Source organism: Gekko japonicus, unplaced genomic scaffold (genome assembly GCF_001447785.1).
Source record: "Gekko japonicus isolate JY-2015 unplaced genomic scaffold, Gekko_japonicus_V1.1 scaffold65, whole genome shotgun sequence".
NCBI lineage: Eukaryota > Metazoa > Chordata > Lepidosauria > Squamata > Gekkonidae > Gekko > Gekko japonicus.
The window spans coordinates 1447364-1456864 of record NW_015165832.1 but is presented as its reverse complement, the minus strand read 5'-3'; the positions used below and the strand labels follow the sequence as shown (position 1 = coordinate 1456864).

Here is a 9501-nt window from a genome sequence, read left to right as displayed (position 1 = left end):
GGGTGGCAGAGAGAGAAACAGGAAAAAAAACACCTTCTTCACTGCTACTTCACAGGCCTGCAAATGGGCTTTATCTAATCCAGTACAAGCTTTCTGCCAGTGATACTTGAGCCTTCCTCCTGCTCATTTTGTCTCCCACAGCCAGAAAGCCTATTAAACATAGAAAAAGAATGCCAAGGTACAACCAAATCTATTACCCCCAAAACTGTGTATTTGTGTATCAACAGAGTCACCACTGAGATCCCCAGAATCCTCTAGAGTGTTCTTGATTCCAACTGGATCTGTTCATCTCTGGAGCTGACCATCCTAACTGGTCCTCCACCCTTGTGGGAGAAGAGTGATTAAATCCAGCCGATCATGATTTGACATAGGCTTTAAATCTGTCCTATTAACTAGATGATCATAAATTTATTGGTACAAAAATGAATTCATCAGATATTCAAGTGCTGGACCCTCCATTCTGGACCAGTTATCTCTCTCTTTTGCAAGGTGTCAAACAATTGTCTTTTAGCCCCTCTACTGTTCTATCTCTATGTGACTGGCCAGGGCTTTTTTTGTAGAAAAAGCCCAGTAGGAACTCATTAGCATAATAGGCCACACCCAACAGCAGAAACTGATTAGCCTATTAGGCCACACCCCTGACAGCACAACTCATTAGCCTATGAGGCCACACCACCATGCCTTCCCTTGGCTTGCCCCACGGCTGTGGGAAGCCCGAGCGAGCCGGCCCTTAGACAGGCCTGGGAAGGCATTTAAATGCCTCCCCGATCCTTCCAGCCCCCCCCGGCCCGCCTGCCTCAATCTCAGCATTGCTGTCAGATGGCCATCTAGCCTCTGTTTGAAAACCTCCGAAGTAGGAGAGCCCACCACCTCCCAAGGAAACCTGCTCCACTGAGGAACCACTCTGTCAGGAAGTTCTTTCTAATGTTTAGTAACAACCTTACTTGGAAAATCCATATTTATTCAGCTATAAAAACTGTCGGGGTAAATATAAATGCTGTCTTTTATTTCAAAGGGGCAACATGTTTCTGCAGTTATCAAGGCTTTTAATGCTAAGGTTATCTCACAGGTTTTATTAGGGGCATTTGAATTAATGGGGTCTCTGAGTCCACTGACCACCTAGTTCTTACATTTATACTCTGGATAGCAGGTATACCAAGCTGTGTGGCAGGTGCTCCAGCTGGAGTCTGTGCAGTGCTCATTGGAGTCCAGGGTTTGGATAGGTGCCTTTAGCTTAAGACTGAAGGCCTTCTTTTCAATGCCCAATACCCAGAGTACCTTTGCGTTTATTGAAGAAAAATTCCTTCAGAAGTATATTGGGAAAATGTGTGGATAATTGGTTAGAATTTCCTGGTTTCTCTCCTGCTGCAGTTAGGAATATGGGGCATTCTAACTCTGTAAGGATAATCAGGAAAATGGTTATTGGGTTAGAATGCTTCAGCCCACACTACTCCAGTGGGGATTCCCTCCTCTTTGACCCTCACCATATCTAAGCCTCCTTACAACTCCTGGGCATAGACACACTTTTATGTTAGGCATGTCCTACTGACTGCAGAGCTCAGGGGCTGCTTCATCAAAACTCCATATTCTAACATCTATTGCTGCTGTGCATCTGGAGTAATAGAGTTCAGAGGTCACTTCATCTTATTCTGTGATCGACGGACAGACCTATGGATAACACTTATCCTGAGGAAGTATCACCTACCTCTCAAATCTCGTGTGATCTCTTTTTTCCAGCAGATGTCAATCCAGAATTAACACATACTGTTGCCAAATTATTAGCACTCGTGGTATCTTTATGCTACCCCAGAGAAGGGTTTTAATTGGCCATGATGTATTTAAATGTTTACTACTTTGTATTTTATTTTATCTGCACTGACTCTGCACAAGACCTTCGGTCAGAGAAGCATAATAATAAAGGAAAGGATGTGTTGGGTCCAATAAAATCTGAAACAGTTCCATGGATGCTGTGGCAGCCACTGAGTCCTGAACACGGCCTAAAAAGCGGCCTCAGGATGAACAAAATCAGCACAAAACTGTCATCCTGGGGGACCTGAACATCTGACCTAAGAAATCCTCCTACTGCTTAGGCATAGTACCTGCTGATAAAGTACAGACAATAAATCAAGAGAAGTCCTAGCCTATCCCTATAACCTAGCACAAGGTACATACAAACGAAACAGATTGTTATCTGTTCCAGAAATCTCCAGAAAAAGAAAGACTTATGGGATTATCACTTTCTCCTTATGTCCTAGTTTGGGTACCCCCTCTCAATCACTATATGGAGATCATTCACCAAATTTATTTATTTAAAATATTGATATGCCTGACTTGTTCCTGAGCATCACAGAACTCAAGGCAGGTAACAACAATATAAAAACAATTTTATAAAACAAACATTAAAATCAACAGTTATAAAATATTAAAACCAGTCTACAAACACCTATGCCCACCACCAGCAGATACTGCCCCTCTTCTTAGTCTCATATTGCCCTCCAAATTCCTAGTATCAATTCTATACCCATCTGAAAATTAGAGGGTCAAGAAAAGAGGAATGACCTATGAATATAAACCAATGCTATATTTCCCCCAATTATAAGAAAAAATTAACAGATGCCATTAGCATTAAATTATGAAAGGGGTATATTAGTTTTTTGTTGCTGCTCCAGCTAGAGGTGCTTTTTACCACTAGTTTATGTCTTAAGAGCTATGAAGCTCAAAAGGAAAGTGCTAAGGCCAATGTTAATGGCTACGAAAGCATGGATTTACCCCACCCCCCAAAAAACATAATGGAATGTTGTACACCATGACTGTAAAGAAGAAGTGAAGAGGGGGAAGGGGAAACTAAGTATACTCATGGCCAACTAATATCAAGAAAAAGAAAATGCAATCAGTATAATTATCAGTAGAAATATTTTTGGTAAAATAAACATGCTTAACAGAAACTTTCCTGGCACCAGAATACCAGTGTTCACCCTTCAAGATGCTTTTCTTTTTCAAAAGGTCTGGATACACTGCATGTTCTGTAGTGGCTTTCTTACTTATTATCTGTTCTCCCTGCCTCCCACATTTATGCAGCTAACTCAAGTTGAGGGGGTGATTCAGTGACCATTTACACTAAGGTAGCCCAATTGAAGCTAACAGATTTACACCAGTGTAAGTTATCAGCGAACTGTTCCACCCCCTAGCATAATTATTTTCACTACCATCTGCTTTTCGTGTCAAAAGCATTCACATAGAGTCTACTGAAATCCTTGTACAATACAATACTTATTTTGTAATGTTTAAAACCAACCAATTAGTTCAGAAACATTTTGTAAAAGACATAGAAGAGCTAGTGAAGAATACATAAAAAAACAAAAATAATATTCTTCATTCATTTACTATTGATTAAATATACTTTGCTACCAGGTGAGCAATGTATCTAAGAGAAAATATTTGTCTTTCAAAGAATAAAGATTAGGGATATAAGTATTTAAAATGTTAGCGGCTGTCATTTTTATAATTATCCATGGTTCAACCTGTATATGAAGTTTTAATATCTCAAGAATCCCAGTTAGTTCACAAATTAAACATTGTCTCTTGTTTTTTGACACCTTTATTTTTTTCTACCATTCATCTACAAATCCTTGCAACAACCTGACCCTAGTAGGTTTACTAAACTGGCCACCATGCCATGGTAGGCAATCTTCTGGCCTGGCTCCCAGATCCCACTGCCATTCTTTGGTCCAGCAAGAGCTGGGAAGTGATGCCACACATCTTTGCAATGTCACTTATGGTTATACCAAGAAGTGATATCACAATGCTCTAGGAATTTCCCAATTCTCTATCATTTTTAACCATAGAGATAAGAAAGTTCCTAGAGTGTTGTGATGTCACTTTCAGGTGCAACTAGAAGTGATGTGGTGACATTGCACAATATTGCTTCCCATCCCCCATTTTTGCTAATGCTGGAATGAAGAGGTCAGCAGGGAACCCTAGCACCCAAAGCATGTCTACTCAAAACAAAGTTTCAGTTATTCAGAAGGACTTGCTTCTAGGTAAGTGTGCAGAGAACTGTAACCTAAATTTACCCTCTCTCTCTTTTCAAAGTTATATCAAGAAGACAACCCTCTAATCCCTATTCAAAAGGTAGTCTTCATTATTTTTAAGACAAAAGAGGGGGAAAAAACAGAAAAGGCTTTTTATTGAAAACACAGCACATGCAAGTAAAGGGATCTAATTAACTAAGTTCAACCTCAACAGTTAAAAACAGAAGATTATACATCTAAACCTTCCCTTGAGTTTCTAATACTTACAACTATAGCACAATTAAAGACAGAAAATAACCAAAGGAGAACAAAGTTTGAGTCCAGCGGCATCTTTAAAATCAACAAAGTTTTATTCTGGGTATAAGCCTTCATGTGCACACTTCTTCAGATACATTGAAACAGAAATCACCAACCATTACATATAGGTAGAGGATGAGGAGAATATTGCAAGTGTGACCAAGGCTGAACAGAACAGATGCTTTCTGTCGCTTCCAGGAGACCTGTCTCCTGTTGTTTTTCCTTGGGGTTTGATTTATAGACAAAAGTACTAGCATGTTGTAGCTTTGTAGATAAGACAGGAGACATGCATTCACAATGAACGGCCTTGCTCTGTCTAGTTGATGTATGTTATCTAGGAAGGACGTAACTTTAGAAAATAGCTTGGTCAGCAATACATAACCTAAGAACTGTGCATGTATCAAAAATTAGACAAAGAGAGTTGTGTTACACTGACATAGCTATGATTGACACTGTAGGAGGTATAAGAATTTGTCCCACCCAAGACTGCTTTGAACTCTTTGGCTTTTTTATTAGTTGTTGTAGATTTTCCGGGCTGTATGGCCATGGTCTTGGCATTAGAATTTCAGCAGCCAATCCATATGCAAAAGAACCTCCTCAGTAAAGTTCCTCTATTAGCATGTCACAGCCTGGGAAGCTCCTACAAGATAATGACTCAGCCCTACCCCACCTTCCTGAGTAGATATAAATTACCTGCCTACCATGTTTCTTCTCACATTGACACAGAGAGTGCTCCATCTTTCTGTGTGATACCTCTGAGGATGCCAGTCATAGCTGCTGGTGAAACAACAGGTTCTACAATGCCAGGACCACGGCCATACAGCCCAGAAAATCTACAACAGCTAATGAACTCCAGCCATGAAAGCCTTCGGCAACATATCTTTGGCTTTTTGCTAATCTGTTCCCTTTTGATTCTGGAATAAAAGATTTACCCCTTGCTACTTGCATCCTTGCTATGTGCATCCTGGCTGTGGCGTGTCTCATTTGATTCCGCTGGAGCAGTCTAAGAGCCCATTTGGCTAACACAAGGAAGGGCCAATTAGAGTCAAGATGCATAAGTAACTGAGCAGTAAATATAGCTAAGATTGGATGGTGGCAATTTGTAAGACACGTGAATAGCAGCAAATTAGCCTACAGCATAAGAAAAGAGTTTACAGCAGATGAGAGAACTGAATTACGTTAGCATGTGTAGTGTGATAAAAAAAACTAATATCCATGTTAAACCCTGGGGATTCCATTGTCCTGAGTGTTGTAATAACTTGTAATTCAGCACTCATCCATTCTAGTTTGTTTCTGAAATTCTTTTGCAATAAAACACCTACTTTGAGGTCCCCCACTGAATATCCTGGAAGGCTGAAGTGTTCTCCTGCAGGTTTCTTACTTTTGTGATTCTTGATGTCAGATTTATGTCCATTTATCCTTTGGCATAGGATTTGACCTGTTTGCTCTATATAGAGAACTGAAGAACACTGTTGGCATTTAATGGCATATACAATGTTAGAAGATGAACAAGTGAATGAGCCTAAGGTGGTTTAGTTGATGTTGTTAGGACCAGTAATTGTATTTTGTAGGAATTGCTAAAGTTCTAGGAGTTTCTGGTGATTCCTAGAAAAGACTGATGACATTTCCAGGGGAAACCTATGAGTGACATTAGTCCTCTCTGGGGATTACTGAAATTTAGGAATTTGTGGCAATTCCTAAAGAGGTTTGATGTCACTTCCTGGTTTGTCGATAGCTTCAAGGAGCTTTGTGTTCCATACTCCCACTGCAGCTTCAGCTGAGCATTTATTTGAGATCCTAAAATCCACCAGAGCCTTCTGAAATCTAATAGGATCAGCCTCCAAGGGCAGACAATTTTAACCAGGCCCTTTTTCCAGTGGTATGGCAGGACCACTTTCACTTTTGCCTTGAGTAGAGAGTGGTCTGACCATGCTTCAGGTTGAATCTCCAACCCTAAAATCAAGCACCCCAGCAATGGCTCAGTATAAAAAATTAAACCCAAGGTGTGACCTCTTTCATGTGTTGTGCCTGTAGCTATCAATAGCTGTGTCCTCCAAGAATTTATCCATTCCACTTTTAAAGCCTTCCAAGTTGATGGCCATCACCACATGCTGTCCTGAATCTCCCACCCTTCAGCAGATGACCTGGGTTCTCATATTATGAGAGAGGGAGAAAAGCTTCTCATCCACTCTCTCCACACCATGCATAATTTTATGGACCTCTGTTGCATCTCCCCTTATTCACTTTTTTCTAAGCTGAACAGCCCTAAGCATTTTAACTGATTCTTGTAGGGCAATTGCTCTAGCCCCTTAATTATTTTTGTTGCACTTTTCTGAATCTTAATTTTAATGCCATGTAAACAACACAGGTATTGTGTAGTCTGACATTTCATGTCCCCTTGCAACGCAAGCTCCACAAGCCTGTTTGATATACCGGTTAAGAGCGGTGGACTCTAATCTGGAGTACCGGGTTTGATTCCCCACTCCTCCACATGAAGCCAGTTGGGTGACATTGGGTCAGTCACAGCTCTCTTAGAACTCTCTCAGCCCAACCTACCTCACAGGGTGCATTGTGGGAAGAGAAAGGGAAGGCAATTTCAAGGGATCTACCATGACTCCAAGCAAGATCTCTCTCTTGGTCTCCACCAGTTTGGACCCCATCAACTTGTACATATAGTTGGGATTTTTAGCCTGAAGGTGCCCTCCTCCTCCTCCTCCTCCCCCCTTTCCCTTGCTGCTTTAGGCCAATGAATGTGAATTACATCAAACGGCCGTCTCTATGCCCCCTCTGCTGCCTGTCTGAAAAATGAATCATGGTATGGAGATTCACAATCTGATAGCAGTAATCAGCACTGTAAGTAATTCTAAATGTTTCAGCAGGGTAGCAGCTTTTCCACAGCAGCTTTTCCACAGCAAATATAATGTGCCTGGCTCTTGGCATCACAGATGTATTGTAATACTTCCTTAGAAGTAGTTTTCAAAAAGGATTTATACTACCAAGGTTGGTTTGGTTCAATTTCAGATGTTATTGTACTTCAGTCTGGTCCTAGTTTTATGGATGACTTTCAGCTGAGGTCTGACAAAGACAAACTGTTTAGGATTTTGTGGCCCAACACATCTAGGCTTGCCCCTTGCCCCTTGTATTATGCTAGGCTAGGTTGCTTGAGGGGACAATAATGACATCCAGCTCTACCTCCTGCTTGGTAATCAGCTGGAGTCTGTTCTCCTTGGACTAATCCCAGTGTCTAGATGTTGTGGTGGACTGCTTGAGGGAAAACTGGCTGAAACGAAATCCTTCTAAGACTGAGGTCATGTGTTTGGGTCAACACAGACATGTTGGCAACATACAACTTCTGGCTCTTGATGGGGTGCCGCTTAGATTAAGAACATAAGAGAAGCCAATGTTGGATTAGGCTAATGGCCCATCCAGTCCAACACTCTGTCACACAGTGGCCAAAAATACCAGATGCCATCAGGAGGTCCAGCAGTGGGGCCAGGACACTAGACGTCCTCCCACTGTTGCCCCCCCCCCAAGCACCAAGAAAAGACAGAGGCAAAAAATGCATTCAGTTTCTCAGCCATTTCCCTATTGTCCTTCAGTAATCCTTTCACCCCTTGGTCAGCCATTTCCCTATCATCCTTCAGTACTCCTTTTACCCCTTGGTTGTCCAAGGGTCCCACTGCCTCCCTGGATGGTTTCCTGATTCTAATGTATTTGAAGAAAGTTTTATTGTTTGTCTTTATGTTTTTTGCAGTATGCTCCTCATATTCCCTTTTTGCCTGCTTGATCACAGACTTTCATTTTAATTGCCACAACCTGTGTTCCCTTTTATCAACCTCACTGAGACTAGCTTTTCACCACTTAAAGGAATCCATCTTACCTTTTACAGCTTGCATTACTTTGTTTGTTAACTATGCAGGCCCTTTTCTGTACCTTTTTGTACCTTTCCTAACCTGTGGTATGTATTTTTTCTGAGCTTCTAGGGTTGTAGTTTTAAATAGTCTCCAAGCTTCCCCAATGGTTTTGACTCTTTCTACTTTTCCTTTCAGTTTCCACTCCGTCAGGAATCTGGGGTATGGTTAGATACCTCACTCTCATTTGAGCAACAGCTGTCCAACATTACATGGTCTGCCTTTTACCATCTATGATGAGCCTACCAATTATTGTCCTGCCTGTCTTGTTCTGACCTCGCTATAGCAATCCATGCCACAGCTCTTGCTTAGATTACTGTAATTTGCTCTACACAGGGCTGCCCTTGAGGCTGCTCTGGAAGTTTCACATAGTTCAGAAGGCAGCCACCAGATGGTTGGCTGGTGTAACCTGGGATGCATGTATCCACCCTGTACTGTGACAGGTACGCTGGCTACCTATCTATTCCCAGATCAAGGTGGTGGTACTCACCTTTAAAGCCCTAAATGGTCTGGGGCCATCATATCTGAGGGACTGGCTCTCTTACTATAATCTCCTTTGTACACTGTGCTCATCATCATGCAACTTGTTGGTGGTGCCAGGCCCCTGAGAGGTCTGCTTGGCTACCAACAGGACAAGGGTCTTTTCCACCTTGGCCCCATCCTGGTGGAATGCCTTGCCAGATGAGGTTTGAGCCCTGCAGGACCTTCCGAGCTTCCACAAGACTTGCAAGTCAGTCTTGTTCAGGGAGGCCTTCTCCTGATCTTGTTCTATTGGCCCTCCTGGAACTTATCCACTTTTTAATATTTTATTGATTATTTATGAATGACCAGTAACCCAGTTGTTGTTAAACACCCTTAAGAGGGTATCATATGTGAACATGGAAAAGCAAAGAAATTCTTAGATGGAGTCTAATATGGAATATGTCCTATTTTGTATTTAAACAATGCCATCTAGTGATCATCTTAGAAACTGAACCGCAAGGTACATGAATATATGATTGCTTACTGATACACATCTGACAAAATAAGTTCTTGCCATATAACAACATTTTGTTCAGCCAGCATCATACCCTGTTGTTTCTGCTACAAGGAATAATAGATACACTGCATAGCAGCTGATTCCCTAATGTTATCCACAATCTAATGGACAGTTAGAATTAAATCCACATAAGCAGGAAACATTTCACATCTTAAAGTGTTTTAAACCAGAAGATAGGAAGACAGAAAGAGAAAGCGGGGCTAGTCTGGGGCTTCCCTACATT

The 9501-nt window shown here is 41.5% G+C and overlaps 1 protein-coding gene across 1 annotated transcript in view; it reads right to left on the bottom strand.

Annotated features, from left to right (window-relative positions):
- SHANK2 (SH3 and multiple ankyrin repeat domains 2) overlaps window positions 1–9501 on the bottom strand; it is a 512140-nt gene that overhangs the window by 317613 nt on the left and 185026 nt on the right. The window lies entirely within an intron of this gene.